This window comes from Gallus gallus, chromosome 9, assembly GCF_016699485.2.
Source record: "Gallus gallus isolate bGalGal1 chromosome 9, bGalGal1.mat.broiler.GRCg7b, whole genome shotgun sequence".
NCBI lineage: Eukaryota > Metazoa > Chordata > Aves > Galliformes > Phasianidae > Gallus > Gallus gallus.
The window spans coordinates 1,643,580-1,669,464 of record NC_052540.1 but is presented as its reverse complement, the minus strand read 5'-3'; the positions used below and the strand labels follow the sequence as shown (position 1 = coordinate 1,669,464).

General features: G+C 40.0%; 1 long non-coding RNA gene across 1 annotated transcript in view; it reads right to left on the bottom strand.

The window, feature by feature from the left end:
- Window positions 1–25,177, bottom strand: part of LOC112533025 — a 50,391-nt gene extending 25,214 nt beyond the window's left edge. The window contains exon 1 of the long non-coding RNA XR_005862343.1: window positions 9,347–25,177. This is a non-coding gene — a long non-coding RNA (uncharacterized LOC112533025). The remainder of the gene's footprint in view (window positions 1–9,346) is intronic.
- Window positions 25,178–25,885: the final 708 nt, after the last annotated feature.

Here is a 25,885-nt window from a genome sequence, read left to right as displayed (position 1 = left end):
AAAAGAATCAGAGAGCAATACACAGAAGCTGCAAGCAGGCATGGAATCTGAATCCTGAATAGTTCTCATCATTGAAGCTCAACTTCTGGCCACAAGCTGTTACCTTGGCTGAGAACAGCTCATCCACTGTTGTGCCAAAGACAGCACCGGAGGAGACAAGTCATGTAAGACGTGTTCCTCTCTTCATAGAATCATAGAATCACAAAGGTTGGAAAAGACCCACAGGATCATCCAGTCCAACCATTCACCCATCATCAATGGTCCTTGCTAAACCATGTCCCTCAACACAACATCCAAACGTTCCTTGAACACCTCCAGGGTCGGTGACTCCACCACCTCTCTGGGCAGCCCATTGCAGTGCCTGACCACCCTTTCAGTGAAGTAGGATTTCCTAACGTCCAGCCTGAACCTTACCTGGCACAGTTTGAAGCCATAATAGCTTCTTTCATCACTACTTAGGAATAGAAACATGCAACACAAATTATTTTAGTTTTAAAAATATTTGGTAGATAGAAATATATTTTCTTATATATATGGATACTCAGTTTTTGGATAATATTTATCCTGACAGTCTTATCTATCTGGATTATAAACAGCTCTCAGATGCTAATCTTCCCCTTGCTTTAGTTGCATTAGAGTAGAATCCGAAGGCCTTAGCTCAGAGCCCCACTGAGTGCAGCATCGCCTCTTGCTCACCAGCAGCACACTCTGGGAACCCCAAACCCTGAGTGGAAGAGATGAAGTATGCAAAGGGAATGGTGGCAAGACATGAAACAGTACCAGAGTCTCAGTGGTAGGACAAAACAGAGACGGATAGACATCAATATCAATAAATAAAAAGCTATCAATAAGGAAGAGAAATTGATTTGAATATACGTAATGAGTTCAATAGCAACATTTGGCTCTGGTACAAGAACTTAAGTCCAGAATGCAAGTTTTCATGGAAATCAATAGCAGATTAAAACAAAAAACAAAACAAAACAAAAAAACTAAACAAAAAAAACCCAACAAAATAAAACAAAACATCACCAAAAAGACAGTGATGCTTGGAACCTAAGCTATCAGTCTTCAATCTGGCACCCAGCAGCGGATACAAGAGTAGTTTGTTCCATCCTAGCATGGAAAAGCAAGAGGAAATATTTATTCATTTCTGTCCGTTCCAAGACAGTGCATCACAACAGCAGGTAACAAATTCAGAAAAAGGAAGAGAAAGCAGCTCTTTACTCAGTGTTATAGTGGAACCTCTGTCTGCAAAATGTGGATACTAAAACTCTCTGAGTTCAAAAAGCCATCAGTATAAAATACAGTGATGAGGGGAAAACAATGGAAAAAAGAAAAAAGAAAAAAAAAAAAAAAAGAGGTTAAGGAAAGATTTCCAGGCCAACAAGTTTGAAAACGTTAATAGTATGGGAGATTGTATTCAAGTGTAAAATCTAGCTTACAAGAGGACTCGGTTAGGAGTCAATAGGCCACACCGATTCGGCTATTTCTTAACTTCCAAATGCACAACCATACTGCTTCAATACACGTTTATGCACATGGCTGTTTCTAACTCCAATGTGGTGACTGCTGAGCTGTTCTGCTCTTTCCCTGTCCCGAAGCAGGGATCGCTCTGTGGGGCCAGCCCTGGCATCAGCAGGCAACGACCGGCTGCTGTGAACTTCTCTGATTGGTTCTCCATTGAAAAAGAAAGGCAGAAGAGCTATGTATTCATTGATCAACCTCCCTAAATCTTAATTTTCCACTAAACTTGAACTACCCCACCTGGGAGATGAAAAGCCTGGTCATCATCCGAAAGGCTTTTAACACAGAGTCCGTTGCTCTCACCTCACACAGCGTGCCAGAGCTGTAGGGATGCTATCCAACCGCTTGCCTCTCATCACATCCCCCTCCAGTTTAATGCCATGGCAAAACAATTCTGTGCCCGCTGATTCAATGTGATGGCCATCTTTTTCACATTGTGCTTCCTCTGCATATTTTTATGCTAAAGTAGCTTTTTCTTTGTATTCTGCATTACTGTTTAATGGATTTAATTTCCTGTTCTGTTAGCCTAATAGGCAACATCCTGATAAAAATTTTTTATCTCTCGACCACTGAAGCATCCTCTAGACACTGAACAAATTTATTCTGCTCACGAGGCAGAGGTTAAGAGACTTGCCATTGATCAGAGAGCTCTTTGTATTAACCACTAAAGAATCATCTGTTCCAGCACAGCCTGGTTAGTGGCAATATTCTGAAAAAAATAATTTAAAAAGCCCCAACACATTCCAACTACCAGGAAGGCAGACAGGCTTGGAAGATTGGCCAATGCCGATAAGCAGAGCTCTCAAAGAAAACAAACCTTACTAATGGCCAGGATTCAACTGCGGCACTTCCACTTCAGAGTAATTATGTGGGAAATGTTGTCTTTCTGCTCCGTCCTCATGATGATCTAAAGTATTGAATGATCTTGAGACCACCTTACAAGGTCTGAAGAGGGTAAACAGCTCAAAACGAAACACAAGTTTGAAGTTTCCCTGTAGGTGCTCCTCCTTGGCAACCTGAAATAAATCCTTGGGCAATTTTTAAAAGAATGCCAACAGGACTTTGTTCTGAATAGGTTGCTTAATAAATAAATAAATAAATCACCACACATCTTGGTAAACGATAAATGAACAGACTGACAGCTGAAATAAGCTGCTCTTCAGGGAAATTACTTCACTGGGTAATTGTTTTGATTAGCCCATCAAATAGGTTCCTCTGAATGCTGGACGTACTTAAATACATCCATGGAAATTAATCTAAACTTTGTGTTTCTTATAAAAGAAAGAGTCATGTCGGCACCACACCTGTGTGTGCTCTCCATCTGGGACTCCAGGGTACAGCGCTTTGGGGCATGAGAAGAGAGCACAAGATGTGTGAAATTAGAATGGAATAACTTCTTATTTTCAGATACAAAATCCTCCACCTCTAAAGGCATTCTGGGAATTGCCATCGCTATGACTTGATATTAGAGAGCTTTGTGTGATGCTGTGTGCTGCTTCCTAGGGCATACAAGTTAACACAACTGTACTGCTCTTTGTGCAGCTTTGCCCAGAAAAAAATGGTGTGATCTTTCCATGATATTGAATATTTCAAGTTATTTCACCCAAGCCTTTCTAAAGGTGTGTACAAGTTACATCTGTGTAATTCTGCATCAACAAAATGTCTGGCACTTGGCAAGAGCCAAAATTAGGCCCAAACGACTTCAAAAGGTAAGTTGTTGGCTCACTTTGTGCAGGTAATGGTGGTGGTTTGACAAAGTGCACCCAAAGCACTGCTGTCCAGGCTCTACAGCCCCATCATGCTGTCTGTAGAGCTGCCACTCCATCCACAGCATTGCAACCAGGAAGACCAGACACTGCATTCCTCCCAGTCTTACATTAACATATAAGGCACCAAAACACCTTCCCAGACCAATTTAATCATCTTAAATCTTTCCTTCTTCAGCACACTACTTGTCATTTCAATAATTATTAGGCTAACACACAGTGAAGTCATTGCTGTTATTTTCGTTACTTAATAAATGTGAGCAGATTTTTGTTGTCGTTTTCATAAATTTGCCAATTTAACATTATTGCCTTACAGAATACATATCCGTGTACAAACAGCAAAGCACTCCTAAAACTAGCAGAGGCCTGTATCAATTCCACTGGCCCATAATCAAGTTCATTATAAAGTCAATTTCATACCATTCAGTGTTATGTCACTCATAACTCATACAATCATACACTCTGGCATATGGCATGTAGAAAATGATTTTCTCTGTCTTTTCTGGCCTTTGACTTCACCTAAAGCCACCCATTCACACCAAACCCAGGGCAGACAGTGCTGCAGCAGTTTGGGGTGTTACAGGAATGGTGCGTTACCCACCTGGTGCAGTCCTTGCTCTGCGCCCACTCCCCCTCACATTATGAGCAGCAGTATTGCAGTTTTGCCATCTATGCTGTGGAGACATAATCCCATTTATACAAAGCACTCTCATCAGATGAGCTTGTATTAGCAAAGCATCTCTCAGAGGTATTTGCACTGAGTCAGCATTACTGTAACTAGTCTAGACAGAGGGGAGGCTTAAATCATGGAAATAATGCTGATCTCCACAGGCATCCATTGGGATTTGGGCATCCATCAAGCTGTTCTTTATTACAAACACAAACACAGCCACAAATACCAGTTCGGAAGGAGACTACTGAGCAGCAACAAGCACTTGGCTCCCCTTCCTCAGAACATACCGAGTTGTTTTTTTGGAATACAGCAGCAAATATTAAATTGTAGCCATCAATATATTTAACTGACAAGCTATACAGGGGGCTTGTATTTTCAAAGCACCCGGTACTCACTGAACTGTGTTTCCCATAAAATCTGAGCAGTTTTGAAAAAAAGACATCCTCTTTTTTAGCACCACTTCAACAGAGAGCTTCCTCTATGTCAAAATGAATCCTTTTCAAATCTCTCAGAGGGCAGGCAGAGCAGCTATGAGGTTCAGTACATTAATTGTGAGATCCTGGAACTAAAAAACACAGAGCAAGCTTACTGGAAATGACCTGTTATCTGGGAGAAGTGTAAGCAGATCGCTCCTTTCACTTCCAAAAAGCAACCAGCCAGCCAACAAGCACATCAAACAAACAAAGAGAAAACAACCTAACAGACAACACACAAGACGATGCAATTTTAATAGATCTTAGTGCACTTACAGCACCAAGTGCTTTTCCAAATCAGTTAATTATTCATGCCAATTAAATATTTTATTAAATCATTATCATTAAGCAAAGAAAATGGAGAAACAGTGACAAATGCTGTTTACCAAAATTACATCATCTGTGTTGACAGTGAAGAAAAACCATTCATTTGTCCCTGCCAGCAATTCCTGAATATTTGCAGGCTAAAAAGTTTTGTTTTGATCTTTTAACTCCGCATCAGAGAATTTCATGGTCATTTTAAAGGGTGTATATATTATATATATAGACTAGCTGGAAACTCCTTTTTGCACTGGTTGTTGTCCATGCTGATACAGAAAACAAAGCTCTCATTGGGTTTCTCTAACATGTCAGTGTAGCTAATGCTGAAAACTTCACTTACATTCAAGTCTGAGTTCCTCACTTATGTCCATTCATTGTTAGACTAAAACCTTATTTAGAAATCTAATTTCTGTTCATCGTATTCATTTACATTATTTGCTGTACTCTTTGTTGTTTTCCTACTTTTTTATCACAAAACAGGTCTTCTCCCGGTAAGTCTACTCTGCACAGTTTTATATAACTCTATATAAATGTATATAATTATATAATTATAATAAATTTATATATAAATTTATATAATTATATATTTGTATTATATATATATATACATATATAGGATTCCTGAGTCTTTAACCAGGGCCCAATTTCCTTTACTTGCGATGAACAAAAGCGATCCTCAGTAAGAAAGAGCATTCAGAACCAGCTGGTGCCAGCACGAAAGCCTGAAAGCGATGGACACAACTGATCTCACAGGTTAACTTAGAACAAAATTGCTATTCTCTGTTTCTAACGGTAACATCATTCGGACGGCAATATGAATGTGGACAGTGATTTTAGAAGCTGCCATTCCCCTTTACTTAACAAAAATGCAAACAACTGCTACTCTATTGATTTACATAAGACAAAAAAAGCATCTTTCTCTAACGAATCCATGAAAGTGTAGCTTCAACCTTTCCAACCAAGAGAATAAACTCACCATTACTCACCATGAGACTCACCATTAATGGCTGCTTTTAATTCGTAACTAACAGCTTTCATTCCAACCCAACCTCGTCTAAGGTGACACCCCAGCGAGTGGCACTCAGCCAAACTGCTGGGCACAGCTGTCTGGGCTGGTAGGGCTGGAGAATGAGCCTGCCAGGTCACGGGGGCACAGACAGATGGACAGGGAGCTCAAAGCTCTGCCAGCTTGAGGACCCTACCAGCCCTTTGTAAGCTTCCCACTTATTCTTCTTAAATCATTCCCCTCACGCTTATTTAATCAGTTTTCTGTACAGGAGGAACACATTCGTTCCACACCATTCCTTACAAATGAAGAATATACACTTGCGTATAATTAAGATCTAATCGCTTAAAGACATAAAGCAGGAATTAATTTCATTGGCATGTGCATTTTAACAGCAGCAAGAGGCTCTGATTAACACCTGGGATTCCCTGTAGTAGTCTGCATTCAAAAAGGGCCACAAAAGCTTATACCACCTAGAGAAACAGAACCAGATGGGAAGCTTGTCCAGATTAAGTGATTTCAAGGAATGCTGGCGCTGAGCTAAGAGCTAAGGGTAGATCTTTGAAATCCTGAATGCATGTCTTCTCCACAACTGCATTTATTGTCCGTCAACAGAAACCTTTTTGTGAGCCAGAACAACAAAAAAGAAACTAAACCAGAAAAACCAACCTCCAAAAGACAAACTGTGTATCAGCCTGTAGCTGAGGTCCTGGAGGACAAATATAAGGTGTGATGTTGGTGCTTAAAATAAAATATTGATTATTCTTAGGGATTAACATCCTTCCTCTTTTCGGTTTACTTAACGCTAGACCAAACTATTAAAATGACTATGAAAACAATTACGTGGTTATAGAAATGGCTAATTAAATAAACATTAAAGCAATAACTGGCGTTTCATTACACTCATACAATTTCTCTCTGGAGAGTTTTCCAACCCAACCTGCTGTTTTACCAAAACTTCCTTGGGTTTTGGAAAGTGCAGCACCTCAGCATGAATTCCTGCTTCTGCACTGCCCTCTTTACAAACCTTCAATTCTCCTGAGTTTGGATTCAGCTAAACGTTATAGGTCACCTGAAAGCTCAGGCTACCTAAACACATCATCTGCTTTTGTGATAGAAGACACCAGAGCACTGCAAGTCAAGCCACGGATGTTCTTCTCCCTGAGTCCTCTCCTATATAAGGTGGGCTGAGCAGACAGCTGACTGAAGTAGGATGTGCATGCCTGAGGAGTTCCCAGAGGCCATATCATACGGAAACACCTCAGCACTGGATAGGTCCTTGGCTGCTTCATCTGCTAAACAGTGTGGTTGATTGGCAAATCTGATCTTGCAACCACTTAATCAGTACTTTTCATTTTTAGTGTCTTGTTCCTCGACTCCAGAGCACTCTCAATCTGGTTCTGCCACCCTCAGTCCCATTTATTTTTCTCCATAAAACAGTTCCACTGATTTCAGTGAGACTGTTTGCAGAATAAACTTTTATTCAGTGAAAAGGTGGTCAAAATATATCCAGTTACAGAATATTCTGTATGTCAGTACATTTTCAAACAACTTCTTCATGGGGAACTCAAGCTTTGGGAGTTGTGCTCACTGTAGGCACACTGACTACCAGATAACAAATCAGTTCCTGCTGTTCATTACTGGACACGTCTACTCCCAGCTACAGAAATAGAACACTGTATTATACAGGGCTATTAGAGAATAGGACTGAACCTTTAAAACACTTCAAATTCAACTAGAGCTTCCACTGGAGTCTTTCCTAAAAGCCTCTTTTCCATTAAATACATTTCAACCATAGAAGCGAGGGGAGGCCACCCACAACAACAAAAGTACATTAATTTAAGGAAAATCTCTAGATTAATGTTCAGCTCTATTTTCTATTATTTTTCTTTTTTCTTTTCTTTTTTTTTTTTTGCCCACACAGACTTGCTACAGAGTCCTTAGCTCTCCTTATGGCACTCACCAGTGCACACAGCACGTTCAGAGCACCCTTATGTGATGTAAACACTTCTTCCTTTCTTCACATCCTGATCCATATCTGAGCAAAATTTGCTTATTTCATCAATGTTCTGTGCACTGTATCACTTTCTTGATTTTATATGCAAAGGTACAAAGAGGAAAGAAGCAGGATACATCCAGTTTGAGATGAATTATACCTATGCACTACCTTAAGTACTCCCCTCCCTTATGATACTCATTTTCAACCCTGACTGATAAGAGTATGTTGAACTATTGGTGTGGTTTGGTAGAACTTGAATGATTTTCACACTGTGAGTCTATGGCCCTATAAAGTCTCCCTGAAGCTTTTACAGTGTTTATTTGAATATTTAAAATGCAGCAATGGAGCGCTGTTTTGGAACTTTCCTACTTGACTTAGTGCTTGCTGTTTTATTTTGGGTACTATATTGCTGGTAGTTTTAATTTGCATAAATTTGCTTCACTAAAGAAATAAAGATGTATTTCAGCTGCAACAACCTGGAGTAAGAACCATTTTTCTCTTCCTTTTACCTTGTTCCCACTTAAAAATAAATAAATCTCAAGTTACGTGAAAACACAAGCAAGTAAAAAGACAACTTGCTGGTAGGAAACAAGTCCCAAAAGAAGCTCTTCAGTTAAAGACAGCGCTTCCCTTTTATATGGAAGGTTAAGCTAATTATCATTTCTACATCTAGTGTAATCAGTGATTAGATATTCTCAGTGTATCTTAGACTACAATCATCTATAGCTAAGATGCTAATAATCATCTGTGCCACACAGTTCTCATCTTTTTCATCTTCCTATCTCTTTATTAGCCTCGAGAATGAGGCACACACCAAGCTTGTATCTTCCTGAAGCAGCAGGACATGTACAAAACAGATTTACTGAGTTTAGTGTTTATGGCCTGGGCTGAAATGAGCCCTCCATTAATAACACAAATTAAATCCTTCATAAGTTTAAGTATTATGGGTTTTACACATTTTTTAAATGCGTCTACACACTTAGCTCTTTTACTGCATACATCTTAACCTATTATTTCTCATAACAGGGAAAACAACCTCACAGTGGCACTTACTCTGGAGTCCCAACGCCATAGATTCTAAACCTCCAGACAAAAAGAACCCCCCTAAGTATGCGGGCAGCCACCCACAAGCAGTTCTGATACCAAATGTGTGCAATGGCAAATGGGAAAGAGGGGACTGAAGCGCTGTCCTTCTAGGATTGTTGTAAGCAAGAGTAACATTACATCACGCTAAATAATCTCCAAATTGCACCCCTGGCTTGGTCATATGAACAGGTTTGAGCTAAGGGAATCCACATCCATCTTCCTGTACTCCTCCCATGCTCCCAGCACAACGAAACAGTTAGCTCTGAGAAATTATATTATCCCTATATTCAGGAATATAACCAACTTAAAGATGTAAATAATTTATTTTAACACTTTTATTGTAGATATTTTTGGGGGGATCTGAGAACATTATATCAAACATAGGCTGGAAAGATCCATCCACCTGGATTAATTTGGCCCATGACCAAAATGCATATTTAAATACAAACAGTGCAAACTCTGGGCTTGAACTCTGGCCCTGTGGCTGGACAAGCTTACCCATATTTCACGTGTCCTGGTCTCCCTTTCAACGGCTGTTTTCGTTATTTGAGAAAGTTCATTTTCCAAAATCAGGGGTGGTTCTGTAGGAAGGACAGCAGAGGAGAAATATCATCCTTAATGTACTACTTCTGCTCAGCTATAGTTTGCTATGGTTGGTTCTTCCCAACGCTAAATGTGCACCCCAGAGGGAAGCAGGAGGTAAAAGTGTGGCAAACCTAAACCTGCCATGCAGTAATACTATCAAGTGTGTATTTAAAAATGCAAGCAGTTAACACGTTTCACTTTAAGACAAACCCAATTTTTCCTCTTTTTACCTCACCCATCTCAGACAAAGCAGGAGAAGCAAGGAGCTCCCAGATGGCACATCTCCAGCCATCTTTACCTTTTTTCAATGGCAACAGTTACAAAAGCCCTGAGGAGGTTGGATCTATAGAGAAGTTAGAGCTCAGCTCAGTTGCATCGCCCTTTTGTACTTTGCAAATGATTAATGCATTTGCAAGATGTGTTTACAGAAATGCTTAACTGTAAGCAAGTATTACAGTATTGTAAGAAAGAAAATTGTAAATTCAAACTGAAGCAGAAATCCAACGATTAATCCTGTAGCTTGGATAGAAATCATGCTATGAAATTCAGTGGGTTTAATTTTAACCCTGTGCTTTCTAAAGCATGAGAAACATCACCAGCCAAGAGGATCCGGACACTACTGTCCTAATAGGGCAGTATTATTTAAATGAGCCATGGATGGGGTGAACAAAGCACCGGGCAATAGAAAAGCCACCGCTCCAAGTAAAGCCACAAATAGAAGCTGAAGGTAGTCTAAAATTTCTTGGAGATGAGCCATAACCAAAAGGTGCCAGTCAAATATATTGACTACTTCACAGGTTTAGTCCCTGCTCCATGCATTAGGCCATCGGGTATATTAAGAGGTGTTTTCCCTCCTTTTCCTCACAATCAGCAAGACAACTCTAAACAAAACAAAACAAAGAAATAAGCTGACAGTTCTATTAATATATTAATTGCAACAGCTCCTCCTTATGTAATCCTTTGTCAGCGTTATTGACACAGCTCATTGTCTTCTCCATCTGGTGATGCTATCAGAAAAATTCTTTAATTAAACTGATTGGGGCATAAAAATGAATCTGAAGAGCAGAAGTTAAAAGACAGCAGTTTTGCTGCTGCAGGTAATTGTGATGCCATATGATTCCCTGATTTTGGGCACAGGTGTTACTGCTCTGCAGAATCCACTGAATAATTCATTATTTAGTATGAAGTTAGCTTAGGGCATATACGTAAGGATATAATATTTGAGATTGTCATCTTCTTCATTTAATGCAAATTAAAATTAAATAAAAAGGTGGCTCAATGCATTTTTAATGCTTACATGTAATGATAAACCACCCACAGAATCAAGCAAAGATCTATAGGGAAAAGTCTGGACAAAAATTAAAAAAAAAATTAAAAAAAAATGCCCACAGTTCTTATAATCTATGTCATTCAACAGCTAATCATCATTAATGATTACTACAGCACTACCTAAAGGCACAGAGAACCCACTGCCATCCTACAGCGCTACAGGAATGTGTTCATACTTCAGAACTCACCTGAAGGCCGTGCAGCAGAGGAGCACATCAGCAATTCACAAGGCTGGCGGGCAGCCCCAGGCCAATCCAGAGCAACAAGGGGTGACATAACAGAGCAGGGTACAGAAGTCGCACAGTGGAGTCCTCCTCTTACCATCTTTCAGCACGTGGCAGGCTGAGCATCAGTGGGATCTCCTTGTTCTGATGCAGTATTAATGCCATTATTCATTTTCTCTCAACCGCCCCAAATTCTGCATCTGCCACACCCTCCTCATTTGTACTTCTCATGAAACAAAAAGGCTTTGCTGTTTCCCTCCTACTCTACATAACCTATTTCTCACTTCCTAGCACCCTCCCCAGCCCTAATATACCCTTGAGATTAATTGTGGGCTCTTCTGCTCTCTTCAAATAATACTCTCAAGGAGAGGTACACTGGTTTCTCAGTAGTTCCTAACGTTTTATTACTCTTTTGCATGCTGCCTAGCCATTCCATTTTTATTTTCATAATTACCCAAAATGACCTTAAAACCTCTTTCCTATGCAAAATTAGCTAATTTCAGGTTGGATCTTCTTCTCGGAGAGAGTGGTCAGGCACTGGAATGGGCTGCCCAGGTGGTGGTGGTGGACAGTGGTCCCTGGAGTTGTTCAAGAAATGCTTAGATGTTGTATCAAGGGATGTGGTTTAGTGGGGAATTTGGTGGTGGGTGGATGGTTGGACTGGAAGTGTTTTCCAACCCTGGTGATTCTATGAATTCTATGCCGACTTTTCCCTTTGATGTGCATTTATTTGCGTCTATCAACACGACGTTTCATCTGGCATCACGCTTTTCATTCATGGCATTTTCTGCAACACTTTACAGAGTATCAGCGTCTGGAAAAACTCAAACTGTGTCCCCCAAAACTCAGCACTTTTTCCAGGTCATTTACGAACACAGTCAGTGCTGCAAGTCCAAGTTACACTACCAGTAGGGAAATCAAGTCACTAATGCCTAGAACTGTCCAGTTTTTAACCCATTTATTTACACTGGATATCTTGATGACATTCACCTCTACTAGACTTTCCTAAGACCTGCCTTAACTGAAAAAAAAAAACCCTTGCTTCACAATCACACTTTATTCATGTTGCCACTTTTCAGCAGTATGTACACTTGTGAACAATTATTGTCAAGGATGAAGCACAGGAAGAGCAATATTTCATCAAAAATCTCTGGCAAGCACCTTGAGAACTCACTAAGAATTGCAACCTTTTCCATTGAACCAGATGTTGACACACTAGTTTTGCAAAAACAGGGTCAAATATCCCACTAGTTTTATGTTTTTGTTGCTCTTTGTTTTTCATATTCTAATAAAAGATACCTTAAAAATAAGTTTTGTAACAACCTTACGTTAACCATATTACACATTTTGTATGCAGCCTAAGACAGCTCCTGTTCACTCAGTGTGGACCAAGCAAGATCACAGATTGGACACCCATGGAATAGAGCTTCAAAGTTCCTCCAGATAAGGTTAAACTTAGAAAACAGAACATGTAATGGAGGTTCTTTATGCAATATTAGCTGGATTTTGTGATGCACTTGGTTCTGCAGCACAGCCTGTCTGTGAGATGTTGAATTGATGTTGAATTGACCGAGGTGTGTGTCACAGTCCCAGCTTTTACAATACCATGCTTAGATTGCTTTGCCTACCAGCACTGCATCTGCTGTGATTTACATCGCTCCAGCCCTGTCAGAACAAATGCACCCAAATCACATCCTCATTACAAAAGAACATTTCACTCAATTCCCAGTCTCTCATCATAATAAGATACAGTCCAGATTAAGTTACCAGACAGACTGGGCAACAAATGTCACAAGTCTTCCCTCATTAGTTATCAATCGCCCTAACGTTTCACAAGTAAAATTTGTCACTGCTGGTGTCAGCATTTGTCACACAAACAATTTAGCCTTGCCTTCTAAAAAAGCCAGCGTACAGCTTGTGTGGTTATCATTTACCTACAGTACTACTGTGTACTATGCCATAACCTTCAGGAATTGTATGGGTTAGTACCTGGTACTAGAGAGCCAACAGTGTACTTCAATCAATTCTTACTGCCTAAAGAAACAGACATATACTTTCTTAATTAAGACAGAGATGCTTTAAATAGCCTGCAGAACTGCATTTTAAATAAGCATGTAAACAAACAACAAAAACCCACTATCACAGAACAAGGAAAACAAGAGCCCAGGGAGTTCCAGCCATTCACTGAGTAACTGCCCAACAGCAAGGCCTAAAAGTAGGATCTGAGCACACTTAATTGTGTTCAGGGCACAGGCAGGAGGAATGACAATAGTATGAAGAAATTAACACACAGCTCAGACCAATCATGACTTAATGTACAGAGCTTGGTGTTCTCTGCATACCATGTGCCAAGCAGCAAGAGACTTCATTACTACATTAAAATGGATCTCTAGTAAAGCAGAGCAACTGCAGCCTGGTGGTCCTGGCAATGTACACGTGTGTTGATTTTCAGGTAAACCTCTTCAACTTCTGTTTGTCCTCAAGCTTATTACATCCAAAAGGGAGAAAGTGCTGGAGGAGGATTCTCCAGGACATCCATTCCAATTTCTGTTGTGAACACCACAACGGACACCTTTTATTTTCCCCATCAACTCTTCACTTATAATTGTTCTGTCCTTATGGAAAGCATATCAATACCCTCACTCCTTCAGTAATTAAAGACCCTATTTGAGCTTTAATATATTTCTTATTCTGTTTGTAGTCAGTTGTTCTTAATCTGCATATGCCATACACAGGATCAGAACAAAGGTGATTTGTAAATCACGTTTTTCTTCCTGTTGAATCAAAGTTCAATTTGTCAATTCTTGTGAAGCCTTAAAACCAGGACAGCCCTTAGCTTCTGCTTTTCATCTCCCCGCATAAGGCTGAGTGCTACCAGATTCATTAAGAACAAGCTGATGATTGCCCCCTGCTCCTGTTTCTTTGACACAGTGTACACACAGTTAGCTAACTTTAACACGACATTCCTCCTATTGTTCAAACAGCTCTCTCTGCTGGGAATGTGCTAATTGGGCTCTGCAGGTCCAATTCACACCATAAACAGATGTCACAACAGCAAAATGAATTTACCAATTTGTTTTCAGTTCTTGTTGTTCTCTTCCTTCATCAACTTCCAACTTTCATTTTCATTTAAAACAAAATGAAACAGGTTTTCCAGCAGGAACAGCTATGTCTTACAGGGAAGAAAAACAAAAGACCACCAAAAACTAACACAACCTACCCCAGAAGCAGGATCTCCAAAAAGTGGAGCTGCTCCTTTGCTGAGCGTTCCCTTTTTATGTCTTTTCAAACCTTATCTGAAACATTCCCATCTCCACTTCATCCATAATTACCCATGTTTCAACAGCTCAAAAGCACGAAGATCACCTTCCTCCCACCTCCCAGTGGGGAAAAACATCACTAAGGTTTACTGAAACGCTCCAACTTCTGCAATACAGGAAGCACAGATTCCAGCTTTGAATTCCCTGGCACATTCTCTGCCATCACTCAATTTATACCCAACGTTCAGGAAATACAAATGCAATGGCATTCAGTCAGGCATCCCCAAGGCTAACCACCACAAATAATACTCCTTTAAACATCAACTGCGTTAATGGCTGCATGGGACAGTAATTTGATCAACTACCAAAAATAACTTCACTATCATTTCTGCAGTGCTCCAGAAATATAAACATGAAGTGCCTGAGCAAACTTAGCTACAAAATGAGCCAGCTGAGGCAGGTGGGATGTCCAGAGGGGGGGGACGGGGGGTCTGTGGAGATCATGCTTTTGGGGCAGGCCATGGGTGGTGTTTGTGCCATGTTCCTCCTCCAGCTGCATCCCAGAACCACGAAGGAGGTGCCCCACCCTGCCCAGGTGACATCCTGAGGTTAGCCCAGGCTTTCCCACCACGTCACCGGCTGAGGAGGGCACCCATTCAGCCCCTGACAATCTGTGCTGTTCAAACACATTAAGTTTCAGCTCAAGTAGGCTGCCTAGCCCCTTACAGAGGGAAAAGGGAGGTGCTCCCAACCTGAGGAAGCCCATCTCGTGCACCACACCCTAAAAGCACCTCTGCCCCATCCTACGCCCATGCCAGTTTAACAAGGAGCAGCAGTGCCAGCAGCAGCAATGCTGCTTTCATGAAGGCAGCCAGAAGAAGTGGGCAGTGGGAGCAGCTCCTGTAAGCACCTCAGGAAGAGGTGCACCTCAGACCACCACTGCAGCACCAAGGTACACAGAAGTCCATGTGAAAAGCTTATGTTTGCTCACACTGCAGAGAGCATAGCTGGAGTACAAAGGCTGAAAGGCAGCACCACAGGTCATGACTGTGGGTGTCTACTGTAGTTCTCCTACAAATTCAGTAATGAATTACAAATTCAGTAATGAATTCTGCTGGGGACCTAAACTAAACCTCAGAAAATGAGCTTTTGCAGTATCCTGCAGAAGCAATAAAAAGACAACTAGCATAATTCAGAAAAATATCTTGCAAGCAAATTAAACACTCTAGCCTTCCTCCATGTGCCTTTTATTGCTGTCTTAAATTAAAGAAATGGTGTCATATTTCAGAGTAGCACCTTCTCTGGCACTGCTTATCATTAACAAGCATACGCACGGCTTACTAAGGATTCCTCTGTTCTAGCCCACAGATCAAAATATTCCCTGAAAAACAAAAGGTGCTGATGTGTTTTCCATCTTTATAATGTCAAGAAGCATTTGTGTATTTCCCACTTTCTATATTGCAGGCTCACCTCAACTATTTCCTCAGGGACAAGAGTGAAAAGAACCAAAACACCCCTATTTCCTTAAAGCAATATATGGGCTTGTATATGGATTAAAAGTATTCCACATTCCTACTTAGGAACATGACAAACTACTGCCACCCATCCTTATAAACAAACTCATATGAGCATAATGAATAATCGAATTTATACAGTTTACAAGCACACTCTTATTTCTGCATTTGCAGCTCATTAGCTCTAGTTTTCCAAAGAAGTGTTGAGACAGAGGGGAAGCCTGACAGACGTATACAACAGCAACGTTCACTTCCAGCACTTCAAATTGAACTGCAGTTTTGTAAGCACTTCAGTAGACAGCACTTAGTTGCACATATAAATGAGTGAATTTCCACCATACACACTGAGAAAAGTAATGTCAAGACAGAAGCATGAATATCTGACTTTTTGAAGCCTGTGTCTATTTGTTAACAAAGCTAATTCCCAACACTGCAGATAAATACGCTAACAGGGGGAGCAAGATGTGAGCAACACCGTTTTAACTGTTAGAGAAAAGAGTTAAAGTATGTTTAAGTTCCTTCTGTCCGGAAAACTGAGACCTCAGTGAGCGTTTTGCTGAGAACACTGTAGAGTTTTCTGCCTTTAAACAAAAAGCAAATAAATCCAGACCTTTCTCATAACTATTGCTCGTAATTGTCTGCATTTAAAACTTCCTCCTCCATCAACTTCAAGCATATACAAGTATAATACATACAACATGTAATAGGTGCAAGTTTGTTGCCATAAACAGACGTGCTTAAGGGAATTAAGGTGAAATTTTAGAGTTCTTCATAAGCACCAAGTTGAAAAGTTCACCCCATGGGGGAAAAAACCTATACCTTCGCCAATGGCAGTGCTCTGTAGTCTTGCTGATATCCATCTCCTCCAGCTGAGACCTGATGCTTCTATACCTTTCTTGTCTCTAGCTGAATTTGACAGTAAGAAATTGAAATACAGTCCTCTGCTGGAAAATCTAACTGGACTGCCAGCTCACTTCACAGACTAGAAGTGTCTTCTGATAGGGTTGTTTTTTCATTTGTTTCTGTGTTGGTTGTTGTGTGGTTTTTTTTCCAGGTCATTCTGTCCCTGAAGAATTTGCCCTATGTAGGCAGAAAAATAATGTATTAAGAATCAGAGCTGAACTGTGATATGACAGCATTTACTTCTCCATACGTTACAAATCTACAAGCGTTAAAAGCACAGCCACTAAATAATGATGGGATGGCAAAGAGAGGCCCCAGGACTGGCAATTGCTACCCACTGCTACCTGCCTATAGGACAGCCACTTAACCTTTTGGCTTTTTATGCTCATCAACTTGGAAACTCTTAGCATTAAAGAGTTCACTCTACTCTTCATGAGTGTACCAAGGCTTGAGAGGAAGGGAATGGAATCTTTGCTGTAACCAAGTACTGGTAGAACAGTACTACTGAGAACAGAACTTGTCTGGAGCCATTGGAGTATGTAGCACTGTAAAATTAATGCCTTAATACAATGCAAGTAATCCAAACAAGAAGGAAACCATATTACAGAAGTTACATAATCAAACAACAGTTAGTGAAACGTGACTGGTTGAAATCCAATTTTATTTACAAAACATTGAGGATTTTAATGTGAATAAGCTTCAATTACAATGAATTCATATATTCAAGCTAAATTTGGAAAGATTCCTAATGCATTTAATTGTCTAGCTGTCAGCTCATGGCAACTGAAGACAATAATGTATGCCAATCATTCCTTTTAAATGAAGATTTAGTCAACTGAGACAAAGCCCACTGATATGACAAGCAAGCCATCTTCTCCCTAGGCTGATCCAAAACACTTGAGCTTACGATTGCTGTCTAATTTTAGGCTTAACTGCTTTGGTTGTCTCTCCTTTCTGGACACTTCAGAATAGTAAGTTCAAATGAGTTATCAACAACTTGCACTGCAAAAACTATCCTTATATAAAAACAAAAAACAAACAAACAAAAAAAAAAAAAACAAAAAAAAACAGGTATTGGAAAGGTGAACAATGGCTTTCTGATCAGTGTCAGTCTATTTTGAGAGCCATCAGACTCCGGTTGCTCAGGCACAGCCTTGATCCAGCAGCAGAACTGTCACTCTGTTTCCTTAAACTCAGAAATGTGAACAGGTATCACAGAGCAGTGTATTGGCAGCAAATCAACAACTCTGGTAGCACAGTACCACAGGTAACAAACTTTAACTCCCTTAAATACAATGGTCCACATGCCACTCTGTGATTAATTGTTTCACATGCATACAAATGTCACAACTGAACAGCTTGATGAGTATAGCCATTTTTGCAACTAACCTCTCTATTGCAAAGAAAAAGTCATGCAGTGTATATATACAGATGGACACGCCAAGCATACCATTAAAGCTTCAAGTACTACCTCTGCATATTCAGATGCACACATTTCTGTTTTAAGGGTTCTTACCAGATGCTGCACATGTGTTTGCAAGTAGATAAGCCCAAACTGACAATGAAGGTCCTCAGAAAAATCACCAGCTAAATATCTCCCACCAAGGATTCAGCTGTAGAGTGCAGATCTGCCTTGCCTGCTGCAGGGAACTCAGAACCAACAGAATCATAGAATCACAGAACGGCCTGGGTTGAAAAGGACCACAATGATCATCGAGTTTCAACCCAACCTGCTATGTGCAGGGTCACCAACCAGCAGACCAGGCTGCCCAGAGCCACATCCAGCTTGGGATCCCCCAGCAAGGTGGGGGATATCGGGAGGGCAGACCCCAGTGACTGATGAGCCCACTGGATCACAAGGAGCCTACACAGTGAAAAATCAGGTTTGACCAAGAGCCAGTTTTGTATCACTTCATTCTGATTCCCAAAGAAGGCACATTATCCTGTAATCATATTGCAGTTCTACTTTGTGCATGCTTTCATTTGAGGAGGTGTCAGGAATATAAATGTACATCATCAAGGCAACTTTGTGAAACACATACCTTAAAAGAGCATCAAAGCAACAATAAACAACAGCAGAGGTCTTGCTCAGATTCTTGCTCATGAACCTACTTCAAGCTGAGAAGCCTAAAATCCATCATTTACTGGATATTCAATCAAGCAAGAGATGTAGGAAATGAACAGGAATCTTCCACTGGTAATACCACGCATTTCTTGCAAAGGATTAAATTCATCCCAGTAGCTCCTTAGTTCAGCTGCTTAAGGGAAGACTTATTTCTTGCATTTTGAATCAAACAGAACCATTTATCTAGTATTCTATATCACTGAGAAAAGGCAAGTTGAAAAAAGCCATGAATATATCACAAACATTTTGTTCATGTGAATTGTGGTTTTAGCAAAGGAAATGATAGAAACAGGGCAGCATACCTTCTACAAAGATAAAATTTGAGTTGCTGGCCATGCTGAGCTATAATGTACTACAGGCATGGAGCTGTACAAAGACAAGGAAGACGTGCATCTGTCACAGACAAGCATCTTACCATTTACTTCAGTTCCTTGTTACCATTGGGATAACACAATACTTTCTCCTATGAGTCTGTGTATGCATATATATACACACATGTTCATAACAGTAGAGTGGAAGAGAAAATTCTTCCCATGTTGAACTAGCTTTGAACAGGAAATATACGGTTTGGTATGGGTTATGCCTATGTGCACACGTATATACTCAGGCCTGAGCATGCACACTCATGGATAAGCATCCCAGAGAAACTAGACAATCAGTACAAGGAAGTGAAATAACACTTTATGAATGAAAAAGCAATCTGCAAAAACATGTCTCCATGCTCTTCACACCATTATGGCTCCTTGGAGAGAACAAGTCAGGAGTTAAAATTTTACGCACTATTTGCACTAAATGCACAGCTAAAACAACGGTTGCTTTTGTTCTGTATCCCATCTCTGTGTGTTACCAGGTCTCTGTAGAGCCTTTTGGAAATTAAGAGTCACCTTTTACACTGAGCTTAAGGCTAGCCTTTCGAGCAGAAGAAGTAGAGTTCAAGTTAAACCTGATGAAATTTCCTTGTCAAACATGAGTCACTGAAAGTGAATGTGAGACTCCTCTCCCTTTCTCTCATCTTCCAATCATACCTAAATAAATGTAGACAAAACCTTCTCTTAATTTCTTTCAATTTGCAAGGAGATTGGAGAAATTCCTTTAGAAAGGAAGATGAATATGTACAACTTTGACTAAAGGCAAGGTGGGAAAACACTCACGAAGCCTATAAGCAACAGTAAGAAAAACTAGGCTGGCCCAAAGATATAACTAGAAGGGAGAAATGAAAACGGATAGCAACCAAAGCTTCTTGACACACCTGCTGTGTTCTCAGGGAAAGTATCGCAGCCTCTGTTCCTCACAACAGAATCCAGAGTCAATACAATGTGAGAGAACCATCTTACGTTGGCAGAGAAATGAAGTATGTGGTTTATCCCCTCTACTCCCCATGTCTGTTTTCCTGAAGCACTGCACCAATACATGGAACTGATATTGTGCATGTTCACTTGAGGCTGCTGATGCACTACTCACTGCCTTCAGCATAAATTGTAACTTCCCCATGCTCACGGGACAGCCAGAGAACTGGGACTGCTTCATCCATGTTAGGACTGGGAAACACGGAAACAGGGTCTGCTGCATAAAGGAGAGCGTTGTACCATCACCTCTTGGTCACAGCTTAATTCATGACTGAGAGCTCACAACTGGAGAACTTTTTACTAGAGATGACATGAAACAATATCTTGTTTTAAACTGCAAGTTTCCCTTCCACCCACCCAACAGAACACAGTAATGGGCACAGCGCAGTAGGCATACTGATGCGGTACCAACATAGGTAAAAGCTACCTGTCAGACAGCAGTACACACTCCACAGCTAGCAGTGTGGGTCCTGTATACATAAAGTACAAACCTGTACTAAGCCTTCACAGTCAACGCACCCGTTACCACTGTTAATTGTGCTAATAGATTTAATATACTGCTAGCAAACCCAACTGTGTTACAGAAGTGGCCTCACTTTGATGCACTGACATACTTTAGCATCTTTTCTCATGTTTCTCAACCTTATTGCCTGAGTCTGCATGATAACAATTTTTCAGTAAAATATATTAGTCAATGCCAGCTGAAATTAACCCTGCTTTTTAATCACAAGTATTATAGTAGCTCCTTGGACGAGAAACTCTAAGTTAAGTTTTCTTCGTCAAAGTCTTATCTCAGGAACCATACATTGGCATGGAAGGTATGTCATTGAAGTAACCAAAAAAAGGGCCCAGTCTTCAGCTAAATTCTTTGCTTACATGATCATTAGCTAAGTTTTAATCTGTTGATTCACACAGCTAATTCTGAACTCGCTGCCAAACATATCTTCTTTGTTGGAGGAGGATGAAGCAATAGCAGCATTGGAAAGAATTTTATTTTAATATCATGACAGAAAATTTAGAAGCAATTCAAAGCTGCCAGAGCCTCTCAACTGATTCTCCTTTAATAGTTAAAGGAACGGATTTGGTTTGAGAACTGAACCGAGCTGCATTAAGGCACCAAATTTAATAACTCAGAGCAATTAAATAATTTTCCTAATTTGTGTTTAATAAAATCTCAATTCTTTCTGATGAGCCTAATTTAAATGCTAACATTTGATTTACTGAAAAAAATATAAATCTAGAAATATTGTAAAAAGTGTAACAGATATGTCAACCCAAAAGGTCATCACTAATTAGTCTATTGAAAAAGCAATTTAACACCATTTACTGCCACCATGGCAAATATGACAGGTTTACAAATTAGCACATTGGATGTTTAATATTAACATCCATGTTCTGTCAAGTCCTCCTTTGACTAATCGAAACATAGCTGTGATTGCTGTAGTTAATAAATAATCTTGGTTAATAAAAATGCCTTCTCTTGAAATTATGGCAGTGTGAACAGTATCTTAATTATAGCTGTTTCAGAGCCTCATCTATCAATCAGTGATGGTCAACACTTTCACAGGTTCATGAGCAGAACAGCAGTGACCCAGCAGTCACCCAGCAGACCAACGGTTGCCTTTATCTGACAGAAAGACGTGTTGAGCCTAGGCCCAATCTCAGACCTGGAAAGACTCAGCAAAGCTCAGGAATGCTCAGTTCACTTCACAAAACGTATAATAATCACTGCAATAAAGCAGTATCAAATTTTGAAGCGTGACCTGTGAACTCAGGTGAGAGATCCCATACTGCAAACGTCAGGGTGAACACAGCAGTCTTCCAAAATATTTGGTGAGGAGCTGAAAGAAACCAGTTACTGGGAGGCATAACTGTAATGTGAAGCTTTTGAAGACTTAACTGTACACAAGATAAACGGTACCAACAATCACTTCCTCCAGTCACCATCAAACGCAAGCATATCAGTAGTGTTGCACAATAATTTGTCAGTTTGAACTAATACTAGGAAAACTTCACAACATATGAAGGAGTTAAGGGGGAGGAGGAGGTATCTGTGCAATTGTTCTGAAAATCCAAACTTGTTCACATTGTCTTCTGCCAATAGTAATTCTCTCGGAATCCACGGAAACTTTAAGGTTCATAGTGCATAGCACTGCAGTTACATGCAAATAAAGTGGTCTTTTTCAGTGTGGGATATATTAATTAACCAATGCCCTCTCTTGTGTTACTGTGGGAAGCATGTCTTAAGTCACATTTCCCAGTACTGCAATGCAATAGCCAGCAGACCCTACAGGTACCATGTCCTTCTACTAAGAGTTGGAAAATATGAAGTAAGATCCCCCTCTGCCCCATTTCCCAACCCTAATATAGGTTACTGGGTGTTGATCAGGCCAGTGCCAGCAATTGCATTTCACTGGTAGTTCAAAAACCGCTGCTTTTCCAGTGCTAATCTTAAGAACTCCTCCATGGGATCAAATACAGTTTCTCATAGTAAAGACGATTAAAAGGGAGTCTTCTGCAGAAGCACGGGATACAGTAACTGTCAACCTTGTAAGTTCTGAAAATCAGAGTAGAATTGCCTTGCAAACCAATACACAGCACAAGCTCCTAAGCGTGAGGGCAATACAGAAGGCAAAACCACTTCATTATCTGCTTGTCAAAACCAGAAACCAAGACAAAGAGACTGGAGATTTGAAGACAGAGTCACAGGGACACTGACCTCAGCAGGAGCCTGAATAGCAGGGAAGCATCAAGACTGCAGAGGACTAAGGATGGACATGCAAACTGCTTTACTTTTATTATCACCCAAGGAGGAAAAGTAAAATGAAGGCAGCTGAAAAATTGCAGTGCACTCCAGCAGGGTAGTGAAGGTCAAACTCAGCAGGAGACAATGCATTCTAATGAATACTTCCTCAACTCCTGGAAGATTAGATTCAGCACATCTTTAAATCCTACCAATATATTCAACTGATCCTAAAAAGAACCTATTACACATGCAAACTGTAGAAATATATTATTTTGTTCTGGCAGAGCTTGTCAAGTGCAAGTTTCTAAAGTAAGTCTTGTGACAGGTATCTATAGGTATTTATATCCATGAAAACAAAAACAAAAAAACATACATAACAAGAACCACCAGTGCAAAGAAACAGAGCTAGCACTCAGTATTTCCAATGAGAAATTTTTTAAAATCTTCAAATTTGTTATGTCCACAGGCTTAAAATCTTCTGCTAATGACCAGATTTGCTCATTAAAAAGCTAACAAAGCTAGTAGAGTGGAATAGATCCCCATGCCAGTGGATTAGAAAGCTCAGTGAACCTAAAATGGATGAAGGTTTGCACGCTTTCTTTCAATATGTACAACATTCCGAGTGCATATCACAGCATAACAAAGGACAAAAGAAGGAATCCCAGGCTCAACTGCAATCACGCCTACGTTATATCTGTTTCCCAGACACACTTTTAGCACACACACACACACACTGCACACCAGTAATGGAATATCAATGACAGCCAACTATCGGAAACGGTTCTGAAGACGGCCAGGCTGAAGGAAGGTGTGGTAAATAGAATTAAGCCACGACACACCTTTAAGTGACAGATTGCTTCAAAGCCACTCACGCTTTAGTATCGGAGTCATGTCTGCAGCCACAGTTGGTCAACTGTTTACATTACTTGCCTAACATCAGCTCTCAGTATCTTGCACTGCCTGAGCCTGAGCAGTTCCAGAGAGTTGCATTTACATAAAATGGACAGTTAAGAGCTTAAAATAGTGCAATGGAACAAACATGGGATAAATCACGGGGGGCAGACACAAACAAACAAACCAATAACGTAGAGATGTGAAAAAGAATCCTAACACACTATCAATATTTATACTGCTATTACCTTCTGCTCCATTTCATGTGTCACAGAATGATATGGTGGAGAGTGGGGTAGAGGGAGAAAGGAATGGGGTAGGTAAGGCTAAATCAGCAGCAACCAGGCTTTGTTTTGAACAAGATAGATCATCCCGGAAGGCTCCTTCTTTGAGCTCCAGATACGGTTCCTGCAACGTGAATCCTAATGTAAACCTAACTGGACTTGTATCCACTACATCATTTTGCATACTACCTCATACTGCAAACTTAGTGGCACTGGAACCAACACGTTTCTCAAGGACAACGTAAACAAGTGAGGCTCACTACACAGCAGTGTTTTCCAATTTTGAAGAGTTTCCAAGTAATATGTTAAGACTAAACCTTTTTCAGGGTTTCCACTATGCAGACTTAGAACTCTATTGTAGAGTCACACTTTGTGAAATTAGCTGCTATGCCTATTAACATTCCAGGAGTTCATTTTTCATGATTCTAGAACAGGGTGTGCGATCTTGTGCAGGCAAAGCCTCTTGTTTTTTCAGCTGCTAGCTTTCCCCCATTTGAAATGCTGAGACATATTTAACTGTAGATATCACAGCTACAATATAGTGTTACAGGAGAGAATTTAAAGAACTTGTGAAACAAACATTTCTACTTCTTCAATGAAAGAGCAATAATTTCCATGTTATGTGCCTGCCAATAAAATTGATGCCTTCCAAGGATATGTCTGCAGAAGAGGAGACAGGAAAAATTAATGGAAGAGAGCACACTGCAGGCACGGCAGCTGATAACTTCCCTTCACTAGAAATAAAACAAACAAAACAAAAACAAAGGCAAGTTCTATGCATCGTGTTCCTAGATGTTAATCTAGCTATAAGATATGCCTTAGGTTCCCAAGTAACAGATATGTCTATATCTGTTATATATAGATATATGTGTATATCTGACAGAAGGAAAATGAGAGGTAACAGTGTGAAGACATTCTCTTGTTCTTACTTCTCTTTGCCCATGTCTAAACATGAATCTAGAGTGACTTACGTGGAGGATAACTCACTTCAACTCTCATAGGCAGACACCTCTGTAATGCTACCTGTATGCAAAGCACGATCTGTCAAGATATATTCGGCTATTTTAACATTTTCTTAAGTTAACATTTTCAACACCTTGAGTTAAAATTTTCATCATTCACTGCTGTCTGTCTTGAGGGTGGGACTACACTCAGAAGTGCTAAGAATCAAACCGTTCTTCTCACATTAAATTGTTTTAATCCTTTTTTTTTTTTTTTTTAGTTTTTATTCTTCAACCCAGCGCAGGTCTTCAACTGATAGTTCTTGGTTTAAAAGCAGGCAACCATGTCAGATAATTAGCAGAAGCTCTACCTGAGGGGTTTCCTGGGTAATTTGCAGCTTGACTGACCTATAAAAAAATTATTGGGTTATAATTCTGTGGCACCTAAAAGTAATGGGTGTTTGCTCAGTTCAGCACTACTTAATTACTTTTCCTTTAGTTCAAAGTAAAAAGGAAATCATTTATTCTTCAAAACATTTCAGGAGCTAATTTAAAATAATTGACTTCAAAAGAAAATATGGAGAAATGTGAAATTCCTAACATGATAAAATGCAACAGCAGCAAAACAAAATAAAATAAAACTTTTGTTTTATAGAAATAGAAATTTTCACCCTTAGGTAGGGTATGAGCCCTATAGCTGCACTCACCATAGTTCGGGAAGAGCAACAAGAAAATAAATGGCATCAAGTCTTTAAGGATTGGCAACTTGGTACCTAACATATGTGGCTATGTGGGACCAAGTCATTCTCATTGGATTCTATTCTACAATTGTTAATGATCATAAAGGCGGTTTCAAACCAATTCTGGAATTCACACACCTTCTACTAAT